This window comes from Oryctolagus cuniculus, chromosome 13 (assembly GCF_051225735.1).
Source record: "Oryctolagus cuniculus isolate XC-2025 breed Fujian yellow rabbit chromosome 13, ASM5122573v1, whole genome shotgun sequence".
Taxonomy (NCBI): Eukaryota; Metazoa; Chordata; class Mammalia; order Lagomorpha; family Leporidae; genus Oryctolagus; species Oryctolagus cuniculus.
In genome coordinates, this window is record NC_142879.1 from 14,278,792 (window position 1) to 14,304,461 (window position 25,670).

Sequence of the window (25,670 nt, forward strand, 5' to 3'; positions counted from 1 at the left end):
GTGTACCGGGGCAGTGAACCACCATGATGCTTTTCTGGGCCACGTTCAGATCTGCTCAGAAGAGGAATGCTCCTGCCTCTGTTGCCCATTTGGCAGAGCGGGAGATCCATTTCTGCCAGGCAGTGTGGATAAAATGGGAGGGGTTACAGGAAGAGAAGCGAGGCCGAGTGCCTTTGTCGATCCAACCAAGAGTTCAAGGAGGAGGAAGGTGTGATGTAAAACTTTGTTTTTCTCACTTTGGATACAGAAGAACCATGTGTGGATCTTACAAAGAAGAAAAAAGGAGAGAGATTTTTGAACCTTAGCCAGGACTCCCCAAATCATACTCTGTGTGTGTGTGTATGTGTGTGTGCGTGCATGTGTGGGGGGCAGAGAGAGAACAGGAATCTGCACTTTCAGTTTTTAAGAAAAATCGGGAGGTTCTTATTCGGAAGGTCTCAAGATCACATTTTAAGAAATAGCACGATTTTTGGAGACAGATAAACCCCATTTAGCAGCATGGACTTAATCACTCTAAGCCTTCGCTTTCTGTCAAAGAGAAGTCATATTAACTTATCTCACGGGGGCTAGAGGGATGTTTAAAGAAATCAAACCTGTGTGGTGCCTGGCACAGGGTATATTTGGAAATATTTACAGTTTTGACATTTTAGAAGTGGTATTAGCTGTATCTATTTGAAGTAATCCTCCATTTGAAGTGGTAGGAATTGAAGAGTCCCCTTCCCATGAACCTGTGTGCAGGGAAAAGCTGAAACATCTCTTCTTTCATTTCTATATTTGTGGCAGGCAAAAGATCCTAGGTTACAAAATTTACTGGGGAGAAGATAATCTGCCTATTGTTGGCATTCCTGTCTACTGCTTTTTTTATTATTAACTTTCCTGGAAATAATAAAGCTGTGAATTAGTTTTAAAACTAGAAAGTAAAACTTTGGGACACCCTAGTGGTTCAGGACAGTGGATTCTTTAATAAACAAGGACTAAGGGGACATTCTGTGGGAGCACAATAGTCTTCTAAGATAGCCAAATCCCAAAGTTCAAGAAGTGACCCCAGACCACACTGGTTCTTTATAACCTATTAGGAACCTGACACGTGATTCCAGGGAAGCCTCTAGATCTACAGGAATGCCCCTCTGTGAGACACCAATTTCCCAACCAGGTCATTTGAAAAAGATTGAAGTTCTTAGGAAAAGTAGGATGAGTTTAACCTCACATAGCCAGCTTCTAGTACAGTTAAAGGGATGACAGTTCTTCCAAATTTAGCTTCTAATAATTTTCATGTGCATTGCTTTTATAAAGCACAGTTTAAGTATATTTAAATTTTTGAATAGAAAGCTCCATTGTCTTTCTTTGCAAGATAAAGGAATATTTTGTTTTCTGTCTCTTGCTGTTTCCTTCAAGTTTGAGATACATGCCACTTTTCTTTTTCTTTTTTTTTTTTAAGGGAAAGAGTTTAATGGGGGAAACCTGACAGGCCAGAGGGAAGGGCGAAGAGGGAAAAAGAGAGAAGGGGAGTGTAAGAGATAGATCAAGAGACAGAGAGAGAGATTGAGAGAGACAGAGAGAGGGAGAGAGATCAGGAGATGGAGAGAAAGAGAGCCACGTGTTCAGGAACAAGTCTGCTTAAAATTTGCTGGGGGCGGGCTGGGAAGTAGGAGCAGCAAATCCCATTAGGATGGGGATGGAGCTGACACTGTTGGTTGGGCCATCTGGTCACCTGGCTTCCAGCAATGGGCGCAGGGGCTAGAGCCTAGGATGGTGTTGGGGTATAGATCGCACCATAGATAAGACTGCGCCATTTCACTAACATTCCCCTCTTTTGTTTTTTATAAAGCAGGAGTTGTATGGGATTACATTAGCCCCAAAATTCCAGGATGGGTAGAGGGACGATGATCTGTCTTTAGAGCTACTTCCTGCTGACATGGGGCAACAAGGTACTCTGCTGGCATGGGGCGATGTCTCAAGCCTTGATCTCCTGTGTGGGGAGCTGAGTATATCCCTGTAGCAGCATTTGGTTCACTGCCTGGTTGCTGAAGGCCTTGGATCGTTCCATTATCACCTCCTGTAAATACTTAAACAGACACTGTAGTATAAAAGACAGCGTGAGAATAGCAACCAATGATCCTAAGAGTGAGATACAGGCCACTTTTCCTTGTGCAGTCTTCAACTTTCTCAGGTTAGATAACCACAACCTTTTTAGCTCATTTTCATAAGAAACCACCAAATCCGTTGGGTTACTATAGTTACTTTCCTATGCTATCTTAAGTATAATTGTTTTAATGAAGTGAAAGAAAGTGATATCTTCCTTTTGCTTATAAATACATTTTAATAAAATCTTTACCTGAAACTCTCTTTTAAATGTTAAAAGCCTAAATTACATTTATTTTACAGGATAAAGTAGAAATTTGAAAAAGATGAACAATGGAATCATTTGTTATTTCTAGAATTTGCTTCCTTGTAAGAATATTCATCCTGCAAAATAAATATATTTGGATGTAAATTCATCAACTCAGAATTTTAGTTGCAAAAGGTCATTGAATAAATGAGTCCCTTTTCACAAAAGAATATTTTGTAATTCCAGCATATCATTTTTGCCATTTATTCTTTTTTTAAGATTAATTTCTATTTATTTATTTCAAAGGCAGAGTTATACAGAGAGAGAGAGAGAGAGACAGACAGACAGACAGAGAGAGTGAGATATTCCATCTACTGGTTCAATCCCCACATGGCCCAACAGCAGAAACTAGGCTAGTCTGAAGCCAGGAGCCAGGAGCTTCTTCCAGGTCTCCCACTTGGGTGCAGGAGTCCAAGAACTTGGGCCATCCTCCACTGCTTTCCCAGGCACAAAAGCAGGGAGCTGGACTGAAAGCGGAGCAGCTGGGAATGGAATCAGTGCCCATATGGAATGCCAGCATCACAGGCAGCTGCTTTACCAGCCGTGCCACCGTGCCAGCCTCCCACTTATTCCTAAGCCTCATTGTTTACAGATATCTTAGTCAATCTACCTATTGATAAAAGTCTCCATCGAGATGGCTATGACAGTTTGGACATTTCCAAATTGTTACTTTCTCCACATTGTTTCATATTGGTAAGCTAAAGAAATATACTTCCATTGTTTAGTAACTGATTTATATATATATATATCAATAATAATATAATATAATATAATATCTCTCAAATAGAATAAATAAAAACGTTGTTAATGAGAACTTTATATAGAATTCAGTCTGGATCTCCTACATGGGGGCAGGGACTCAAGTACTTGAATCATCATCACCTGCTGCCTCCCATGGTGTACACTGACAGAAAGCTGGAATTGGAAGCAGAGCTTGGACTTGAACCAAGGAACTCTGATACGGAACTTCAGAAGGAGTTAAGGACATTTAGGGTTGTTTCTTTTTTATGAAAATCCTCATGAACGTTGATTTGATTTTTCTGGGTATTCTTCATATTGAATTTTTTTTTCATATGAATGTTAAAAATAATGCCTCCTGAAATAGTCAAGGTAGACTTTTTTCTCAACCTATGGGCTTGAGCAATGTGTATTAATGGCTCTGCTGTGCAAATGGAAGGGGTTTGAAATGAGAGCTGATGGTGATTTCTTTCACTCGCGGACTGTTCACCTTTTTTATAATTTTCCACCTTCCTTGGGGAGGGCTCCCATAGCTTTTACAGTGACCCATGACTTGTGTTAGGCACCTCCACCACCTTGTCTTTTGCCCTCGCAGAATGAGGAAATCATGATCCTTCCTGGTGGTTTCCAGATTGGTCCTTGGCATAGTTTTGCATCTTCTGCACCTGCCATTTCCTGGGCTTTTAAAAAACTACTTCACTGCAGAATAAAAGGAAGGAAAGAAGGGAGGGAGGGAAAAAGAGAGGGAAGAAGGAGGGAGGAAGAAGAGGATGGAGGGAGAGAGAGAGATAGGATGGAGGGAGAGAAATAAAGGCATAGGCTGATTTGGGAGGTCGCTGAAGAGGCCTCTAGATGCACATCACAGGATTAGACTGAGAACAGCTACTGCATGTCCTCAGGCAGCCCCTCTCTGAAAGTGTATGGTCATTAACTGCCTAGAAGCGGGGCAACTCAGGGCTGGTGACTGAGGACTATGACGCCAGGCTGCAGGGGCTGCTTAGCTGCTGGGAGGTGCCAGAACCATCCATGCTATTTCTTTTTGTTCCGCAATTTCTCTGGGAAGCGGCAGACTATCTCTGAAAGCCAAGTGCATCAGAGATCAAATTTCCAGTGTTCTACAGAGCAGCAATGGTGACTTCAGAATAAAGTTCTAGTTGCAAACATGGAAATGGTGTTAAAAAATAAGTTTAGCAAGTGGGGAATCTCCAGGACACCTGAGGAGAGTCTGATTGTCACATGAAACAAGCCTTAGCCACATCTCTCTTGTTACCAGAACACTACCCAAAGAGTTATATAGTAAGCCGTCATTGTAAGTTTGAGGAGAATGGAAGCTCACGTGACGGGGAGTCCTACGCCTGTGAAAACTGTCTCAATTCCCCCAGTTCACACAGCAGTAACTTTGTATGATAACCTTCACATCTGACAGACCTGGATTTATGTATTTAATTTTTTCAATATTTATTCATTTATGCTGAAAATCGGAATTACAGAGAGGAAGAAAGAGAAACAAAATCTTCTATCTGTTGAGTCACTCCCCAGATGATTGCAACAGCTGGGGCTGGCCAGGCCAAAGCCCGAATCCAGGAGCTGCATCAAGGTGTCCCATGTGGGTGACAGGGGCTGTACACTTGGACCATCTTCCACCGTTTCCCCCCCATTAGCAGGGAGGTGGTTCAGAAGGGGAGCCGCTGGGACATGAACCTGTGCACATGTGGGATGCTGGCATCACAGACATCGGCATTACCTGCTATGCTACAATGCCAGGGGTCCTGAGACCTGGGTTTTAATTGTGTCCATGCTACTGCATAGCTATGTGACCTTGAGTCCGTTTCCCTTTCTGAACTCCACTTTGAACGTTTGTAAAATGTGACTGTAACAGCTACCTCATGCCTGGGATTGCCTCCTAGTTGCATGCATTCCGTGTGATACCGTATTCAGGGATCTCAGTGCCTTACACCGTGACTCAGTGCTGCTGTTTCCTGCCACATTAGAACATGACTTGTTTCCTAAGCAGCATTAAAAGCAAGAACAATGCTTGTTAAAATCTGTTGTCCAATGTCAATTGCTGATGGACATCTGTCCGGATGCCCTGTGGTGGAAGAGTGCCACCACGGGAGAGGCAATATGTAAGAGACCTGAGCAAGAATCCTCAGCCCAGGACAGATGCAGAGAGGCAGCCCGAGGGAGGGCTCCTCTACGTGTCCTGGAGAGCCAGACTCAAGCAGTAAATCCCTGTGTAACTGCAAAAGGTTGCTCAAATGGCATTCCACGCACAGCATCGAGACTATGATGTAAAGCACCATCAAACATTATGAGATCCCTCCCCTGCAGCACATAAACAAAGTGAGCTGGAAAACAAAACAGAAAGCCTGCATGATAATCCTCAGCCGCACCCTGCTCCATGAAGGGGCATTTTTAGCTCAGATGTGGGAAGCTGTGCCAAAAAGCTGAAGGCAGGCAGGCGGAGCCAAATTAGAACAGAGTCCACAATTTGTCCTCCCTTTGTAATTCACACAGCATTTCCAGGTCGACCACAAGCTGTCCAGATGTTGGCCATCTGACTCTTTATGGCTGTGCTCTGTTTTTTCCTTAGAGCTCTTTCCTTCCTTGTGCTCCCAGACACTTGGCATTTCTCTTGAAGTGGGACTTACATGGAATCAAGAATTAGTCATGTTCTCAATTCCTAGGACAATTCATCTCTTTAAGAGAAATGTTTTGCAGCCTACGGAGTCTAGGATTCAGTTTACATTGGAATTAGGAAATTTAGGCAAGCGATTTGACCACTTCGGGGTGAAACAGGACAGGAGCGGTTGTTGGATAAGTTGCTGATGGGTTGTAGAAGCTCAGGCAAATGATTGGATTGGTGCGTGCCTCAGTTTCTGCAGGCCATAATACCCAACTCATAGGAGAAAATATGATAATGTGTTTAAAACAATAGCCGTGGTTCTTGGTACATAGTTAGCTCTTAGTAAATGTTTGTTGTTTTGTCAATATTATCTAGTATTTAAAAAAAATCTGCCCTGAGATGATCACTTCTTATGAGTTCCACAGATAAAAGCTTCCAAGACAGAGACCACAAGGCTAAAAATTCTTTTGTATCAATTTATTGGTGACTGAACTCAATAGAAGTTGACTGCAAAACAGGGTGCAGCTCTACTTTTGAGACCTAAACAACATGTATGTACTTGTATATCTCTCTATGCATGTCCACGTATACACAGATGAACATGCTTGGATATTTCAGTGTTGTAATTAGGGTCCTGAGAAACTTCACTGTGTTGTGGCAAGTGGAATAGTCTCCCATGACAAAAGCGTTTTTCTCTTTGACCTGGGGTTAGCCTCACTCACTCTACCATTTAAACAAAGACTTGGACACTGTAAGCAAAGAGTTGGAACTGAACTCTCCATATCAATTAGAAGGGAAAGGTTAAGGCAAAAAGATGTCTGACTGAGAACCACAAGTTGGAATGAGTTTAAGTGGAATGAGTTATTCAGAGTTTTGAGCTTGTTTTGATTTTTTAAAAATAATAAACATACATCACAAAATTCAGACTCTACTTAGAACACACGTCCTCCTCATTGAAGAAAATGGAGATCACCCTGAATGTAAAGTGCTCTAGTACTTTAGAGGAAGACAGGGACAGGTTTGCTGTACAGTAAAATAGGAGTCTCCCCTTTGGTGGTAAATGCCAACACATTTCAATAGAGAGTGTGCGCTCTGACAGCCTCCAAAATGATCTTATCTGGTGATACGTATGGGCAAACAACAGCTATGTCTGTTTTAGGCAAAGGAAAAATAAAGAATGTGAATATGCAATGCTGAAAACATTTGCATTTGATTGCAAGCATATAATAACTTTCTAAGTTTTTAAATACACAGCACAGAAGAAGATGGTCTCTGCATCCAACGGACCATCCTCACTGCTTAGTTTCCTGAAAGCACGCACACACCCTGCCCTGGGACCGCCCTGTAGAGTGCGAAGAAGCCCAGGATAATTTTGTAAAACTCCTCACTGGACTGTGTTGACCACGTAGCTGGGGAACCACTCCATGGATAATATTGTACAATCTGCTCATAGGCCTTCTATCCGTATCAGACCTTCTTTGTGATGTCTTGAATCTAGATGTTTATGAATCAAGATTCATGTGTATAATTACCAGAATGGGGAATAACTGACATTTCACATTCAGAGTCTGGCTGTTGCCACTGTGGAATGCTTGTTCTTCTCCTCAGTTGGTGTGAAATAATGGAAGTTAGCCAAGTTCACAGTCCCTGAGCACTAACTGTACAGCAGCCCTGTGCCATGGGCTAGTGACCCACAGTGAATGCACAGCACAGGTCCTGTTCTCACTGAGCTGATATTGTAGCAGAGGGAAACAAAAAATAATAAACACTTAGAATGTCAGGAAATGATCACCATAAGAAAAAAGCTAAGGGTGATGGTGAGTGCGAGAATTCATATGAGTATGTTGAGTGTGCAGTGTGGAGTTTGAACGGGAAGTTAGAGATCGCCTCTCTAGGATTCTGTTTGGCTAAAGACATGAGAGAGGGATAGGTGGTAGCAATCCTCATATCTGCCAGAGGGAATTCTAGGCAGAGGGAGCAGCAGGAGATGAGAGTATTTGTTTTCTGTGACTCACAGCTTGGTTTCTCTAGACAGTAGAGGTTGGTTCTGTTAGTTTTGTAGGCACAAACTCGGTGTCATGGGCTGCAGCGCAGGTGCAGGCAGGGCTGGACTTCTGGAGCCTCTCTAGGAGGAGCGACTCCTTGCCTCTCTGGCTTTTGGTACCTGCTGGCCCTCCGTGGTTTAAGGCCGCATCGCTCCAGTCCTCAAGGCTAGCATCTTTGCGCTCTCTGTCCATCTTCGAATCACCTTCTCCTCTGTCTATGCGGGTATGTGTGTGTGAGAGGAAATATGTGATTGCACTGAAGGTCCATCCAGATAACCTGGGATCATCTCCCCATCCCCATATTCCTCACCTAATCACATCCACAATGATTTTGCAACGTAAGATGACATACATGGTTTCCAGGGGTCAGGACATGAATTCCTTGGCAGGATGGTTGGGGGAGGGATTTTTCAGCCTCCTACAGTGAGACTGTGTTTGATATCTTTATATCTTTGAGGAACAGCAAAAAGGTCAATATGGATAGATCAGAATAAGTCATAGTGAGAGAAGAGATGAGATCAAGGGACCATGTTGAAGAGATCACACAAGATCTTGTAGACCATTGTAAGAAAATGACCTTTTATCTCCAATGACACAGATGGATGAGCTGGGTTGAGCAGAGAAGTGATGTGATATGTTATTCATATCTTAACAGGTGTATTTGACTGCTGAGTTGAGATTCATGTGTAGTAGGTCAAGGATAGATGCAGGAAGGCCAGTTAGAAGGTTTTGAAAATAATCCAGAGCCAGCGCCGCGGCTCAATAGGCTAATCCTCTGCCTTGCGGCGCCGGCACACTGGGTTCTAGTCCCGGTCGGGGTGCTGGATTCTGTCCCGGTTGCCCCTCTTCCAGGCCAGCTCTCTGCTGTGGCCAGGGAGTGCAGTGGAGGATGGCCCAAGTCCTTGGGCCCTGCACCCCTTGGGAGACCAGGAGAAGCACCTGTCTCCTGCCATCGGATCAGTGTGGTGTGCTGGCCATAGTGCACCGGCCGCGGCGGCCATTGGAGGGTGAACCAACGGCAAAGGAAGACCTTTCTCTCTGTCTCTCTCTCTCTCACTGTCCATTCTGCCTGTAAAAAATAAAATAAAATAAAATAATCCAGGCAAGAAGTGATGGTGGCTTGGATGAGGCCAGTGAGACACAGTTGGATTCCAGGTACATTTTGAAGGTAGAACCAACAGGATTTGGTGATGGAACACAGGTGAGGTATGAGTAACAAATGCTGATTGATGAATGAATGGAGAACCAAAGTACAGACTGGAATATCATTCTGTAATTGGATAAGAATGAAATCCTATCATTTATGACAACTTGGATAAAACCAGATGAATTATGTTACACAAAATAAGACAGGGAAAAATAACTACTACTTGTTTCACTCATGTGTGGAAGTTTGGAAAGTTGATTCATAGAAGTAGAGAGCAGAATAGTTAAATAGGATGGAGAAGGAGGGAAAGAAGAAGGTTGGGTAATGGGCACCAAAATAGGACTAGTGTTAAGCAGCATAGTGGAGTGACTACAGTTTACAACTGACTATATATTGTATAAAGAACTAGAAGAGTTCAAAGGTTTCTACTACAAAAAACGATAAATATTTAAGGAACTAGAAATATTAATTGCCCTGTGTCGATCTTCACACATTGTGTACATGTATCAGTTATCAATCGCACTGTGCCCCATAAATATATACAATCAGAGAGAAAACAATTTTGCATGAAAAAATAGGGCGACTGTAAGTTTTTGAATTTGGGGCCAAGTCCCTTCACGAGTGGAATTGCCACTACCTGAGATGAGAAAGGCTCTGGGGAGCTGGTGGTGTGGAGACAATCAGGAGGTAGGCTTTGTGTGTGTTAGATTTGAGAAGCCCTGGATCCCTCAGAGGAAATTTCAGAAAGAAAAACAGAAAAAGGTACACACCTGGGATGTATGAATATGGTGAATAGGAGACTGATGATTTTCACAAGCTGTTGAGTATAGATAGTGGAAGAAGGTGACATCAAGTGTGGGTCTTGTGGTTTTCCATGGTTGAAAGGTTGAGAAGACGAGGTATTCAAAAGTGAGACTTGCAGGGACTCCATTTGTGACAGGAAGAAAGAGAATAGTACCAGGTAGAGAAGTGAACTCAAGGTTCCAAGAAGGGAGGGGTAACTGGGCCAGAGGCTTCCTACATGTGAATGAAGATGAGAACTTGAATGCAGTGATTGTAAAAGAGAAGGGGACAGCAGGAACTGGAGAGATGAAGAGACAGCTCAAGATTTTTGAGAATTTACTGTCCAGAGAGAAGACACGATGAAGTCGTAGCAGAAGGAAGAGGGATTCATGGAAATTTTCAAAAAGGGAAATTATTGGTGAAAGGAATGAACTAAGAGGGCAAGGGAAATGGATGACAGAGGAGAGGACCAAGAAGAATGGAATCTCTTGCAGAAGTGGATGGGTTTGTAACTGGACAGTCAGTCTCTACTAGCACAGGGAGACGGAGACACTGACAGTAGCAGTTGAGCTTGGGAGTCTGATGAAGTTCTACTCTATGGGCTTTGAAATAGGAAATATCTGACAGCTGAAAGAGAGCACAGTGCATTTCATAAAAATGGAATAGTATGCTATAAATGCTTTAAGGCCTGGCTTCTGGTTTATTTGCTCAGAACCATTATTTTTAGTTTTGTTCATGATGGTGATGTATTGGTGGTTTATTCCATTCTAGTCTTTGCTATTATCCGGCTGAGTAATATAGACTGTATGTATATACCACATTTTGCTTTTCCATTATCTATTGACTTTGCATTGTTTCTTATTTTGGACTATAACAAACAAAGTTGCTATGAGCATTTGTGTATAGGTCTTTGTACAAACATATGCTTTTCTTTCTTATGAGTAAATAACTAGGAGTGCAATGGCCCATGTATGATTCTCTTTTACAAAAATTGCCAAATGATTTTTCAAAGTGATTGTACAATTTTATGTCCCCACCAGCAGTTCCTCTACATCTTCAACACTTGAAATAGCCAGTTTTGTAACATTTGCTATCTTAATGTAATGTTATCTCATTGTATTTTTAATTTGAATATCCTTAATGACTAATGATGCTGGGCAACATTTTATGGACATATTTGTCATTTATGTATATATTTTTTGTGAACACTGCATTCAAATCTTTTGCTTTTTTTAAGATTTATTTTATTTATTTGAAAGACAGAATTACAGAGAGAGGGTGAGGGAAGGAAGAAGGGAGGGAGGGAGAGAGAGAATGAATGAATGAATGAATGAATATCTTTCATCTGCTGGTTCACTCCCCAAATGACTGCAATAGCCAGATCTGGGCCAGAGCAAAGCCAGGAGCCAGTAGTTTTTATCCAGGTCTCTTACATGGCGCAGGGTCCCAAGGACTTGGGTCATCCTCCACTGCTTTCTTGGGTGCATTAGCAGGGAGCTGGCTCAGAAATGGAGCAGCTGGCATTCGAACTGGAACCCATATGGGATGCCAGCATCACTGGCAGTGCCTTCTTTGCTTGTTTTTAACACTGGCCTCTTTGCTTGGTTTTAATTGAGATGTTTGTTTTCTAATGATTAACTTTTGAGTGTTTTGGGTAGCAACCTGATTATGTGTCTCTTATATATTTAAAATTCTTATTTGCCTGTTTATTTGAAAGACAAAGAGACAGCGAGAGATAACTCCTATTAAAAGTGAAGGAGAAATAAAATATTGTTCAGAAAAACAGGAACTGAGAGAATTCATCACTACCAGCCTAACCTTAGAAGAAATTCTGAAGTGCATCCTGCATTAAAAGTAAAGCTGAAAACACATGACACCACCAAATTCACTAAAAGAGCAGGTAGAATTATTCAATCAACAAAATTATAGGTCTTAGTTCTTAGTTAGTATCTATCAATACTAACCTTGAATGTATATGGATTAAATTCACCAACCAAAAGACAGGTTGGCTGAATGCACAAAAAACTGACCCTACTATATGATTCCTACAAGAAACTCATTTCACGAAGATACACACAGACTGAAAGTGAAGGGTTGGAGAAAGATGTCCCAGACAAACAGAAACCAAAGGCAAGTAAGAGTAGCTATCCTGATATCAGATAAAGTGGACTTTAAATCAAAAACTGTAAAAAGAGATAAAGAAGGGCATAATATTTTGCTAAAAGATTCTATGCAACAAGAAGATATAACAATCATAAATATACATGCACCCCATGAAAGACCACCCAGATAAAGACCACCCAGAAAATACTACTAGACCTAAAGGGAGAGATAGACTCTAAAATTGCTAATAGCGAGTGACTTCAACACCCCACTCTCATCAATAGGCAGATCATCCAAACAAATCAATAAAGATACATTGGGATTGAAACATACTATCAAGAAAAAAATGACATTTCACTCAACAGCTACCAAATACACATTCTTCTCTTTAGCACATGAACATTTTCTAGGATAGACCACATATTAGGCCACAAATCAATCTCAGCAAATTTACAAAGATTGAATCATACCATATATGTTCTCAGATCATAAATGAATAAGATTAGAAATCAACAATAAGAATAGTAGAATACTCATAAATACTTGAACATTAAGCAGCATACTACTGAATGATCAATGTGTCACTGAAAAAGTTAAAAAGGAAATAAACTTTCTTGAAATAAATGAAAATGAAAACATAATATATCAAAACCTGTGGGATACAGCAAAAGCAGCATTAAGAGGGAAGTTTATAGAATTAAGTGCTTACCTTAAAAAAGAGAAATGTCTCAAATTAAAATCTAATGATGCATCTTGAAGACTTAGAAAAACAAGAACAAACCAAACCCCAAATTAGCAGGAAGTGAGAAATAATAAGGATTATAAGTATTGGAGCAGAAATAAATGAAATTGAAATTGACAAAATATCAAAGATCAACAAAACAGAAAGTTGGTTTTTTTGATAAACCTTTTTAGCCAGACTAAAAAAGAAAAAAAAATGCAAAGCATTATAAGAAACTAGTATCAAGAATTATACACTAATAAACTAGAAAACCTCAAAGAAATGGATACATTTTTGGATTCATATAACATACCAGGATTAACTCAACAAGATATAGACAACCTAAACAGACCCATTATAACCAATGAGATTGAAGCAGTAATCAAAAGTCTTCCATCAAGTAAAAGTCCAGGACCTGATGGCTTTACTACTGAATTGTATAAAATATTCAAAAAGGAAGTAACTCTAGTACTCTTCAAACTACTCCAAAATATTAAACAGGATGCAATTTTGCCAGATTCTTTTTTTGAGGTCAGCATTACTTTGATACCAAAACTAAAGAAACGACACAAAAAGAAAACTGGAGAACCATATCCCTTATGAACATAGATGCAAAGATTCTCAACTAGCAAATCAAATCCAAAACCACGTCCAAAAGCAATGAAAGCAGAAATAGAAAAATGGAATTACATCAAACTAAGATGTTTCTGTACAGCAAAGGAAGCACTCAATAAAGTGAAGAGGCAACTGACAGAATGGGAGAAAATATTTGCAAACTAGGCACCTGATAAAGGATTAATATCCAGGATATATAAGGATCTCAAGAAATTCAACCACAGAAAAACAATAAAGATAAGAAATGGGCAAAGGACATAAACAGGTGTTTTTGCAAAGGATGAAATACAAATGCCCAATAGACACATAAAAAATGCTCAGGATCACTAGCCATTGGGAAATGAAAGTAAAAACCACAATGTGGTATCACGTCATTCCAGTTGGAATGGCCATCATCCAAAAATAAAAAAATTCAGCTATATTGTGTCATGATGAGGCTCTTTCCTATTTGGAGTTCGATGTGTTTCCCATTTTTAGACATCCATATCTTTCTCCAAATTGGAACATTATCTGCTCTTACTTCATTGAATAGGGTTCCTAAGGCATTCTTTTTCCCCCCATACTTCAGGTACTCCTATGACTAGTGTATTTGTTTGATGGTTTCCCTTAGATCCCAAACATTGCCTTTTGTCTAATTTCTTCTTCTTTCTTTTCTTCTTTTCTTTCTTTTTCTTCTTTCCTTCCTTCCTTCTTTCCTTCCTTCCTCCCTTTCTTCCTTCCTTCCTTCCTTCTTCCCCTCCTCCTCCTCTTTCTTCTCTTTCTCCTTCTCCTTCTTCATTTGACTGAGACATTTCAAAAGACTTGTCTTCTGGATTGGATATTCTTTTTTCTGCTTCACAAAGTCTGTTTTTAAGACTTTCCATTGTATTTTTATTTGATTTTTGAATACATAATTTCTAGTATTTCTGTCTGGTTTTTAAATATTTCTATCTCTGTGCAGAATTCTTTGTCATGTACTAATTTCTTTATTTCATTTAACTAATTCTCTGATTTTGAGTAACCTTACAATCATTTCTTTGAGTTCTGTTTTAGGCATTTTGGCACTCTCCCTTCTTCCTAGTCTAATATTCATGAATTATTGCGTTGCTTCTGGGGAGACATTGCCTTCCTTGTTCATGATTTTTTGTATTTCTACATTGATTTTTGCATTTCTGAGGAATCTCATTTTACTATTTCATCTGGAGGGTTTTTAAAATCATTATTGAAAGCTTTATTTCCTGGAAGTATACCTCTAGGGCTTGGTAGAGTGTCTAAGGCTTATACTTCAGTTCTAGGGGTGTGTACTGGGTGGGGAGAGAGCTCTGGTCACCATTTGTGGGTGGAGTAAGAGTCCAGAGTGACACAGAGTTGGGCAGGTAGAGTGCCTCTGCCTACAGTCAATGCAGGCAGGGTACGGTGGAAGCAGCTGGTGTATTCATAGCCCCAGCCCTCCTCTGTGCCAAGGTAAACCAGCTTATTCACAGCAGAGTGAGCTCACAGTATCAGCACACCACATCCAATCAGGCACATGCACCGTACAGACCTCTTTGCAGTATGTACCCTAACCCTTCCATGAGATACTTCCCAGTGTGCAGAGAGCCCTGCATCTCAGCAGTCAGACTTGTGGGTGCACAGGAACCCAGCCACAATCCACAGATGGGGAATCTGTTCTTTACCTGCAGGCGGCTCCATCCCTGGCAGCCTCTGTGGAACTAGCAGTGTTTCCCCAAGTCAGGGCAGAGTTGAGCAGTGACTCCACCTCAGTAAATAAAGTTTGGTGCTTTGCTGGGAAGAATGGAGGGAGACAACGATGGCCTCCCTTCACAGAGCAAAGTAGTCTCCAAGACCCCTGCAATCTCCCCGGGTCAGACTCCAAGTCAGTGGGGACTGTAAATCTCCCTCAGACAAAGGCACTTGTGGTGGGATCACAGCAGTCTCATCTTACCTTGTCCTGGGAAGATGACACTTGCTATCCAGGAATGAGCCATGGAGATGCAGAAGTGGCTGGCAGTGGTGTATCTGTCCTCTCTCCTCTCACTGCTTCACAGAATCTGTGTTCTATTCTGTCCATTCTCCACCGAAAATTTCTCTCATGCCCCAGGACCATTCCATTGTTTTTCTTGTGTCTTTCTGTGGCAGAGGTCAGTGCAGCTTCTCACTATTCAGCCATCTTGGATCCTTGAATGTTAGCATTCTTAGAATTAGTGATATAACTTATACTTAATGTATTTTTCCTTATTAAAGATATAATCATCCATACTCATTTACAGCTTTCAAATAAAATTTTAAATGTTTACTTCACATTCTATTAAATGGAAATATTATAATTGTTCTTTTTCCCTAATGTTGGAATTTTCCTTAATATATGGATTTTATAGTTACTATGAAAAATGTCATAGAGAATATAATTTTGTGATATGTTGGATCTAGAATAAATTCCTAGAAATAGAATTATAGTCCCCAAATTGGGAATATTTATATGGGTTTTAACTGTTTTTGTAGAGTGTTTTTTCAAAAAACGAATGTGCTAGAGTCCTTGAGTCCTTAACTCTGAGGGAAATACACTAAAATGTGTATGACTTAAGGCAGTGTTAAGTATTCTAAAATAGAAAATTGAGGCAAATGTTAATATATGTACTGAATAATTTAATTTTGGCTCAATACATGTATTTTTAACCATACAAATAAAATAAATCAATATTTGTGCATTATTAAATGCATTAGAGTAATATGGCAGCCTTTCTTTGGCTACATATGGAAGACTTGTTGAAAAGCCTTTTTTTATTCTGTAGATATTTAAAAAAATAAAACTCTGAAAATTGATTAGACACTATTAAAGCTTTGGGTAAGATGTCTTAACACTGATGTTCTTTCTTCTAAAGGATGTTTTCTAGAGATGACACAAAATTATATGGCATTTAAGGAGGTGTATCTCACTTTTAAGTATAACCAGATTCATGGGGTTTCTGAAGAAGGACATGGAAATAAGGAATAACTGATCAAAATAATATATTTTTAAAGAAAAGGATATAGGATTTTGATTCTTGTATTAAAATTTTGAAGGCAGTGTTCTCCAGAGAGATAAGTAGGTAGGTAGGTAGGTAGGCAGGTAGCTAGATAGAAAGATAAATAAGAGAGAGAGATTTATTAAGAGAATGGGCTCGCATGATTATGGAGGCTGAGAAGTGCTGTTATATGTCATCTGCAAGCTGGAAAACCCAAGAAATCAATATGACTCTCGGTATAAGCCTGAAGGCCCAAGAACCCGGGTTCCACTGCTTCAAGGCCAGGAATCAAAAAGTCATAGGAACTAGAATTCATGCATCCAAGGGAAGGAGAAAAAGGGTGTCCATTAATCCAGAGTAAAGAGAGGGACTTCACCTTTCTTTTGTATTTTTGTTCTACCTGGTCACCCAGACAGTTGGATGGTGCCTGCCCATATTGAGGGAGGATCTTTCCCACTTAGTCTACTGACCCCACTCCAGTCTCCTCTGGAAGTGCCCTCACAGACACACCAGAAATAATGCTCTACCAGCTCTCTGGGTATTTCTTAATCCAGTCAAACTGATACCTGGAATTATCCATCACAAGTCTACCTTCGTCAGCTTGGCACTCATATGCATCTCCTTAAACCACACTTAAACTCCAAGTTAAGACAACAACAGGATAATAGCTCTACCCAACATGACCCAACTCTCATGCATATGACCAAAAACACGAATCTCTTTCCCAGAAGCAGGAGGCTAAGTCCTTGGGTGATATTTACTCTTCTCCTAATATCCCAAAACTTATGTGCAATCCTATAAAATCAACAGCATGTAAATACTGATATGAAGTCAATAGATACTATGTTATATAATAAAGGGATAAGGCAGTAAAGAAAATAAACATTTGCTTAATAAGACTGTAAGTGTATATATACACATAAACATATTCCTAACAAAATAGCAAGGAAATACTGATGACAATTGTAATCCTGATTTCTGAAACTAGTCACATGGGCATTTCTGGTATTCATGACTACTTTCTTTTACTGTTCATTCTGTATTCCCTTAGCCTTTGACAAGCACCTCAGCTGTTCCTGGTTCTTTATCTGGAACGGTGACACAAATTTTCATTCCTGAGGTCTGGGCCATTGATATTCCTGCCTGGATTGTGTTCTTGTAATTCCCCATTGACATTAATCACAGGGCATGATTGTGTTCCTTCCTAACCTCCATTGTGGAGCAGCCATCTGATTCTGTAGTCTGAACTGATCACTGCACACAGCACTGTAACCCCCTTCCTTGCCTGTTGACTCAAAGGTGTGGTGGGGTGGTGGTCTTACTCTCCACCACAGTGGAATCGTTGTGTCTCCTGTGGCAGCATTTCTTCCTCCAGAACAAGATCTCTAAGTCAACAGAGCATAAGTCATGGGAACAAGAAGCAAATATTTTCTAGTCATGAAGGCTAACGGTGAATTGTTGTCACTCCCGTATCCGTTCCTTCGTTCCAGGACCTGTGACTCTGGCTATGGAAGAAGCATAACCAAAACCCAGATGCTGATTCAGAGCATATACAGCCTTTTGGAGAACCTTGCCCCAGCCCTGCAAAGTATTGCTACCTGTATGGCATTGTAATGACACCTTGCACTGGCCATTCCACAGATTGGTCAAGCCAACTTCCTCAGGGTAATGGGAAACATGGTACGACAGGTGAATTCCAGAAACCTAGACCCATTGCCACTCCTTTGGTCTGTGAAGTGGTTCCTTGGTCAGAAACAATGCTGTGCAGAATACTGTCACTGCACATGTTTACCAAATTATCTTTTTTATTTGTATGTATCTCATAAATACAACATTAGGAACATGGTAATTCTTCCCACCTTACCCACTCACTCTCCCCTCTTCCTCCTCCCTCTCCTGTTTAGTCTGAGAAAGAAAGAGAAACAGGAAGAAAGAACAAGAAAGAAAGAATGGAATAAAAAAAAAACAAGACAACTGTTCCTCAACAGTCGAGACGAGGCCTGTCCTATGCTGTTGCTTCTCAAAGGCGATTTTGCCCCCCACTTCCTCTTTTCCCTTCCTTCCTCCCCTTCTTTCCTTTTAGAAACTTAATTATCTTCAAAGAAGAACCCCAGGTGAGGTATTGAAGTCCCCCATTACTATTGTATTGGAGTCTATGTCTCCCTTTAAATCCATTAGCATTTCTTTTAAATAGAAGGTGCCCTGTAATTAGGTGCATATACATTTATATTACTCATATCTTCCTGTTGAAATGATTCCTTAATCATTATATAGCGCCCTTCTTTGTCTCTTTAAATAGGTTTTGTGTTAAAGTCTATTTTCTCTGATATTCTGATGGCTATACCAGCTCTTTTCTCGGCTTCTGTTGGCATGGATTATCTTTTCCATCCTTTTGCTTTCTTTTTTTTATGTTTTTAACTTTTATTTAATAAATATTTCCAAAGTACAGCTTTTGGATTATAGTGGCTTACCCCCTCCCCCATAACCTGCCTCCCACCCTCAACCCTCCCATCTCCTGCTCCCTCTCCCATCCCATTCACATCAAGATTCATTTTCTATTATTTTTATATACAGAAGATCAATTTAGTATATACTAAGTAAAGATTTCAACAGTTTGCATCCACACAGAAACACAAAGTATAAAGTACTGTTTGAGTACTAGTTATACCGTTAATTCACATAGCATAACACATTAAGGACAGAGATCCTACATGGGGAGTAGGTGCACAGTGACTCCTGTTGTTGATTTAACAATTTACACTCTTGTTTATGGCATCAGTAATCACTCTAGGCTCTTGTCATTAGTTGCCAAGACTATGGAAGCCTCTTGAGTTTGCCAACTCTGATCTTATTTAGACAAGGCCATAGTCAAAGTGGAAGTTCTCTCCTCCCTTGAGAGAAAGGTACCTCCTTCTTTGATGGCCCATTCTTTCCGCTGGGATCTCACTCACAGAGATCTTTCATTTAGGTCATTTTTTTTTTTTTTTGCCAGAGTGTCTTGGCTTTCCATGCCTGAAATACTCTCATGGGCTTTTTAGCCAGATCCAAATGCCTTAAGGGCTGATTCTGAGGCCAGAGTGCTATTTAGGACATCTGCCATTCTATGAGTCTGCTGTGTATCCTGCTTCCCATGTTGGATCGTTCTCTCCTTTTTAATTCTATCAGTTACTATTAGCAGACACTAGTCTTGTTTATGTGATCCATTTGACTCAATCCTATTATTATGATCAATTATGAACTGAAACTGATTACTGGGACTAGTGAGATGGCATTGGTACATGCCACCTTGATGGGATTGAATTGGAGTCCCCTGGCACGTTTCTAACTCTACCATTAGGGGTAAATCTGATTGAACATGTGCTGAACTGTACATCTCCTCCCTCTCTTATTCCCACTCTTATATTTAACAGGGATCACTTTTCAGTTAAATACCTAAGAATAATTGTGTGTTAATTAAAGTGTTCAATAGTATTAAATAGAACAACAACAAAAAAAAAAAACTAAAAGGGATAAAGTTCCTCTACAGTCAGGACGAGGGCTGATCAAGTCATTGTTTCTCATAGTGTCCATTTCCTTTCACTTTCAGTCTGTATGTATCTTTGTTGGTGAGATGTGTTTCTTACAGGCAGCAAATAGCTGGGTTTTGTTTTTTAATCCATTCGGCCAGTCTCTGTCTTTTTCACAAAGTTGAGACCATTTACATTCAGGGTGACTACTGTTAAGTAATGACTTTGCCATATTTCTGTTAATTGTCCTATTTTTTACTTTGAGTTTCCTTTATACTTTTACTAGGTGATTTTCTGCCTTCACCTTCTTTCATAGTGATGTTCCTATTTCTGTGTTTCTGTGTGTAGCACATCCTTGAGCATCATTTGTAGGACTGGGTGGGTAGTTACAAATTCTTTCAAGTTCTGTTTGTTATGAAAGATCTTTATTTCACCTTCATTCATAAATGAGAGCTGTGAAGGATATGGTATTCTGGGTTGATGGTTTTTTTTTTTCTCTAAGGACTTGGAAAATATCTCGCCAATACATGCCTTGGGAGGCAGAAGGGGATAACTCAAGAAATTCGGTCTGTGCTACCCTCGTGGGAGACCTGGATTGAGTTCCTGGCTCCTGGCTTCAGTGTGGCCCAGTGCCAGCTGTTGCAGGCATTTGAGCAGTAAACCGCTGAATGGGAGATCTCTTTTTGTCTGCCTGTCTCTTTCTCTGTTATGTCACTTTGCCTTTCTAAAATACATAAAAATGTTTTTCTGTTTTGAGAACAAGGAGTATATGATCCCAATAGTTAGGTTTAAATTTTTGATAATAAACATATAGTCATTTAAACACAAGATGAGCACATGTAAACTAATAAGTTCTATAGCAAAGAATCTCACTGTGGTAAGAGGGCTCTTCTTGCTAGTGTCATAATGCCGTGAGCTCTGTCTGCAGGATTGCTGCTCTGAGTAGTTTTTCTGATGATGACAGTTTGCCCTGAGCCATTTGCATCCTTCCCCTGGTTCTCTTTCAAACCAGCGATTTGGGCTTACAGGGGGGCAGAATTGCATGTGCGTACACTCTGTGGGTGTGAGTCTTTTCTCTTTGCACCTCTGTCTTGCTCAGTAAGTGTTCAAACTATGACTTCATTGTCAGCAATACTGTGGTCCATGCAGCCAATTAAGAAGCTCTTACAAAAGAGCTCGCACATCAAGAACAATGACATTTGTCTGCAAAGTGGGTGCTTAATGGACCCGCTGTTCTCTCCCCCCAGCCTTTGGCAGGAAAGCTTCCTCCTGCACGCCCTGTCCCTGTCCCTGTCCGTCGGGATTTTCATGGACTTGCCTACAGCCTATGCAAGGCTTTCCAAGAGAGAAGTAACTTGAAGGTGATTGTAAAATTAGATTTTGAAAGATTATTTGAAAGAGCAAAAACTGATTGTTGCATATATGGATCATTTGAATTTCAGAATTAGTGTCGAAATGAAAATAACCAAACCATCTGGTTTTCAATAAAAGGTATAAAATAATATAATTTAGGTTTTGAATTTTAAATAGTTTGTGGAAATGAACTTTAAAAAGCAATGCATTTTTTTTTCAGAAACTAAAGTGCCATTATGACTTTATTCTAAAATGAACATTAATTAACATGCCTTCCAGTAATGCCTGGCATTTCCTTAATGCATCAACTAGATTAAAAGGTGAAATGGGAAGTTCATTAACCTAAGAGCACCACAAAGGTGGTTTGAAAAATCTTTTGTACTAAAAAGGAAAGAATGCGATATACAATTCTAGGGAAAATCCTGAAAATACAAGTGAATTAAGCATTAAAAGCATGATTTTAGCACTTCGGTGGAAGCCCTCTCACCAGGCTCTTATGACTGCCTCCCCTTTGTCTGTCTCTTAACGACCAGCAGTCTGCCTGCCACCAGGCCCCAGTGTTCGGGACTGAGAGAGGCACTGAGCGGGAGGGGCGAGGGTGCCTATGAAGCACCAGGGCATTGTTGGGAGCCCTGCTGCTCCTGCTACTGTGCTTGGCTGTTTCCTTGGCTCAGCTGCTGTAATTCAAGGTGAACCCAGCTAGAGCTGGGGCTCATATGAAATTGGCATCAGTGACACCTTTTAATGCTTCTGATATTTTTTTCCCATGACATCTTTCTCCTATTTCTGAAGGACTCAGAGATGTGCAGGATTGTGCATAGAACTCAATTTCAACTATATTCACTGTCTGTTTAAAGTTTTCATTTATTTTACTTTATTGGAGAAGGGAAGAAAGACAGCTTCTGTCTGCTGGCCCACTCCCAGGTGTCCGCACCAGCTGGGGCTGGGCCAGGAGCCGGGAACTGAGCCATCTGCTGCTGCCTACCAGGATGTGCGTTGGCAAGAAGCTGGCATCTAGAGCAGAGCTGGACTCGAACCCAGACACTCCAATGCCATGCCGTTGTCCCAAGCAGTGTCTTAACTGCTACACCAGAAGCCCACTGCCATCTTTATTATTTTAAAGACAATAAAGACATTTAAAAATTCTGTTAATTTCATTCTGTAATTTATTTCTTCTTCTGAAATAAATATACAAATATATATGTGTGTGTGTGTGCACCTTAATCAAACACACTCCATTCTTTTTTGTTTTTTGTTTTTTTTTTGACAGGCAGAGTGGACAGTGAGAGAGAGAGAGAGACAGAGAGAGAAAGGTCTTCCTTTTGCCGCTGGTTCACCCTCCAATGGCCGCCGCTGCAGCCGGCGCACCGCGCTGATCCTGGCAGGAGCCAGGAGCCAGGTGCTTTTCCTGGTCTCCCATGGGGTGCAGGGCCCAAGCACCTGGGCCATCCTCCACTGCACTCCCTGGCCATAGCAGAGAGCTGGCCTGGAAGAGGGGCAACCGGGACAGAATCCGGCGCCCCAACCGGGACTAGAACCCGGTGTGCCGGCGCCGCAAGGTGGAGGATTAGCCTATTGAGCCACGGCGCCGGCTCACTCCATTCTTTTTTTAAAAATAATTTATTTATTTGAAAGGCAGAATTATGGAGAGAGGTAGAGACAGGGAGAAAGATCTTCCATCCACTGGTTCATTCCCCAGATGGCTGTAATGGCCACAGCCAGGTCTCCCGCATGGGTAGCAGAAGCCTAAGCACTTAAGGCATCTTCTTCGGCTTTTCTCAGGTCATTAGCAGGGAGCTGGATGGGTAGTGGGGCAGCCAGGACACAAACTGGCAGCTATATGGGATGCTGGCATCACAGGCTGCAGCTTTACCCACCATAACGCAAAATTGGTCCTCTCCATTCAAACAAACTGTTTTTAAATTACCTCTAGTCTCTTTATAACTTGTAATATCTTACTTAATATCACACACGTGTTGAAACATGAAAGATTTGCATTTCTTGTCCCAAGAAGCAGTACCTGATACCATTCTTTTTTTTTAAGATTTATTTATTTGAAAGGCAGAGTTTCAGAGAGGCAGAGGCAGATGCAGAGGAGGGAGGGAGGGAGGGAGAGAGAGACAGAGACAGAGAGAGAGAGAGATCTTCTACCCACTGGTTCACTCCCCAGTTGGCCATACTGTCTGAAGCTGGGCTGACCTGAAAACATGAGGCAGGAGCTTTTTCTGGGTCTCCCACACGGGCGGAGGGGTCCAAGCACTTGGGCCCTCTTCTACTGCTTTCCCAGGCCACAGCAGAGAGCTTGGCCAGAAGAGGAGCAGCCAGGTCTCGGATTTTTGCCCTCATGGGATGCCAGAACTGCAGGTGGCAGCTTTCCCATGACACCACAGTGTTGGCCCTAGCTTATTGCTATTCTATACTTGATCTTAGCCTAAAAGCCAAGAAGCAATCCTGAAGCCATTCTAAACAAAAAGAGTCAATGTTATAGTCACTAACAAATGTTTATCATCTCTAGATGTAACAGTAATTATGATTCAATTGTTTTCTGACAGTCTATCTAATTTGCACCTTTTTCCAAGGACCTGAGGCATCTATCTTTTATCACTTTATCTCTGGGGTGTAGAACAGGTGTTTTGTTCCAGCATTTTTATCGCTTCAGGCCTTACATATAGGTCTCTGAGCCATCTTGAGTTATTTTTAATAGGATTCTAATTTCATTCTTACACATATGTGTATCCAGTTTTGACAGTACCATTTTTTTAAATTTTTTTTTAAAGATTTATTTATTTATTTGAAAGTCAGAGTTACACAGAGAGAGGAGAGGCAGAGAGAGAGAGAGTTCCTCCATCCACTGGTTCACTCCCCAAATGGCCTCAACAGCCAAAACTGCACTGATCCAAAGCCAGGAACCGGAAACCTCTTCTGGGTCTCCCACGTGGGTGCAGGGGCTCAAGACCTTGGGCCATCTTCTACTGCTTTCCCAGACTGTAACAGAGAGCTGGATTGGAAGAGGAGCAGCCGGGACTTGAACAGGCACCCATATGGGATGCCTGCACTTCAGGCCAGGGCGTTTCCCCACTGCACCACAGCACCAGCCCCAGTACCATTTATTAAAACGATAACCCTTTCTTCAAAGTATGTTCTTGGTAGCTTTGTCAGAAATCAAAAGGTAAAATAAAATAGTTATTGGAGCCAGTGCTGTGGCACAGTGGGTTAAAGCCCTGACCTGAAGTGCCGGCATACCATATGGGTTTGAGACCCGGCTGCTCTACTTCCGATCCAGCTCTCTGTTGTGCCCCAGGAAGGCAGTGGAAGATGGCCCAAGTCCTTGGACTCCTGCACCCATGTGGGAGACCAGGAAGAAGCTCCTGGCTCCTGGCTTAGGATCGGTGCAGCTCTGGCTGTTGAGGCCAGTTGGGGAGTGAACCAGCAGATGGAGGAACTCTCTCTCTCTCTGCCTCTCCTCTCTCTGTGTAACTCTGACTTTCAAATAAATAAGTCTTAAAAAAATACAAGCATTAAAAAAAGAAAATAGTTATTCAAAACTAAGTTTAGGAAGTGCTGGAGATTGTACATCTTTCTCCACCCCAATTCTTGTACTTGCAAGCTCATCATGGCCTATAAATAAATAAATAAATGTGTTTCAATAAACAGATGTGTTTTATTTTGTTAAAAAATTGGTTGTATGTACATGGATTAATTTATGGGTTCTCTATTCTTTTCTATTAATCAGTGTGTTGGTTTTATGCCAATATAATGCTGTTTAAATTGCTATAGTTTTACAATATACTTCTAATCAGGTATTGTGACCCCTACAGCTTTATTTATTTTGCTCAGGATCACTTTCCATTATGATATGTTAATTTTTAAGATTTATTTTATTTATTTGAAAGAGTTCCAGAGAGAGGTACAGCCAGAAAGAGAGAGAGAGAGAGAGAGAGAGAGAGAGAGAGGTCTTTCATCTGTTGGTTCCCTCCTCAAATGACCTTAACGGCCAGAGCTGTGCTGATCCAAACCCAGGAGCCAGGAGCTTCCTCCAGATCTCCCACGTGGGTGCAGGGGCCCAAGGACTTGGGCCATCCTCTACTGCTTTCCCAGGCCATAGCAGAGAGCTGGATTGGAAGTGGGCAGCCAGGACTTGAACCGGTGCCCATATAGGATGCCGGCGCTGCAGCCTCGGGCTTTAACCCATTGCGCCACACGCCAGCACCATGATATGGTTTTATTCTTTTCTCTTTCTCTGTTGCGTATTTGCTCTGTTAGTAGATTTTGTTCTGTTGTGTGTTTTCATGATTGTCATTATCCCTTCTAATGTAGGACTCCCATCAAGACTCTTGTAGAGATGGTTTGGTGGTGATGAATTCTCTCAGCTTTGGTTTCGGCAATACTTTATTTATCCTTCACTTCTAAAGGATAGGCTTACTGGATATACTATTCTTGGCTGGAAGTTCTTTTCTTTTTAAGATTTTGAATATATCATTCATTCTCATTTGGCTGAGAAGTCTTCTGTTAGTCTGATTGGTTTTCCTTTTGTATGGAACTTGATTTTTTTTTTTCTCACTGTCTTTAGGATGCTCTCCTTGTCCTTAACTTTACACACTTTGTAACATGCCTTGCAGAAGGTCTTTTTAGAGTAAGTCTAGTTGGGTTCCTTTGAGCT

The 25,670-nt window shown here is 41.1% G+C and overlaps 1 long non-coding RNA gene across 2 annotated transcripts in view; it reads left to right on the top strand.

Annotated features, from left to right (window-relative positions):
* Positions 1-25,670, top strand: part of LOC149122484 (uncharacterized) — a 95,064-nt gene that overhangs the window by 64,085 nt on the left and 5,309 nt on the right. The window contains exon 3 of one of the 2 annotated variants that reach the window (XR_016219495.1): positions 17,642-18,411. The exons of the other annotated variant lie outside the window; for it this stretch is intronic. This is a non-coding gene — a long non-coding RNA (uncharacterized LOC149122484). Of the gene's footprint in view, positions 1-17,641; positions 18,412-25,670 lie in introns of those variants that run through there. 2 annotated transcript variants of the gene reach the window in all.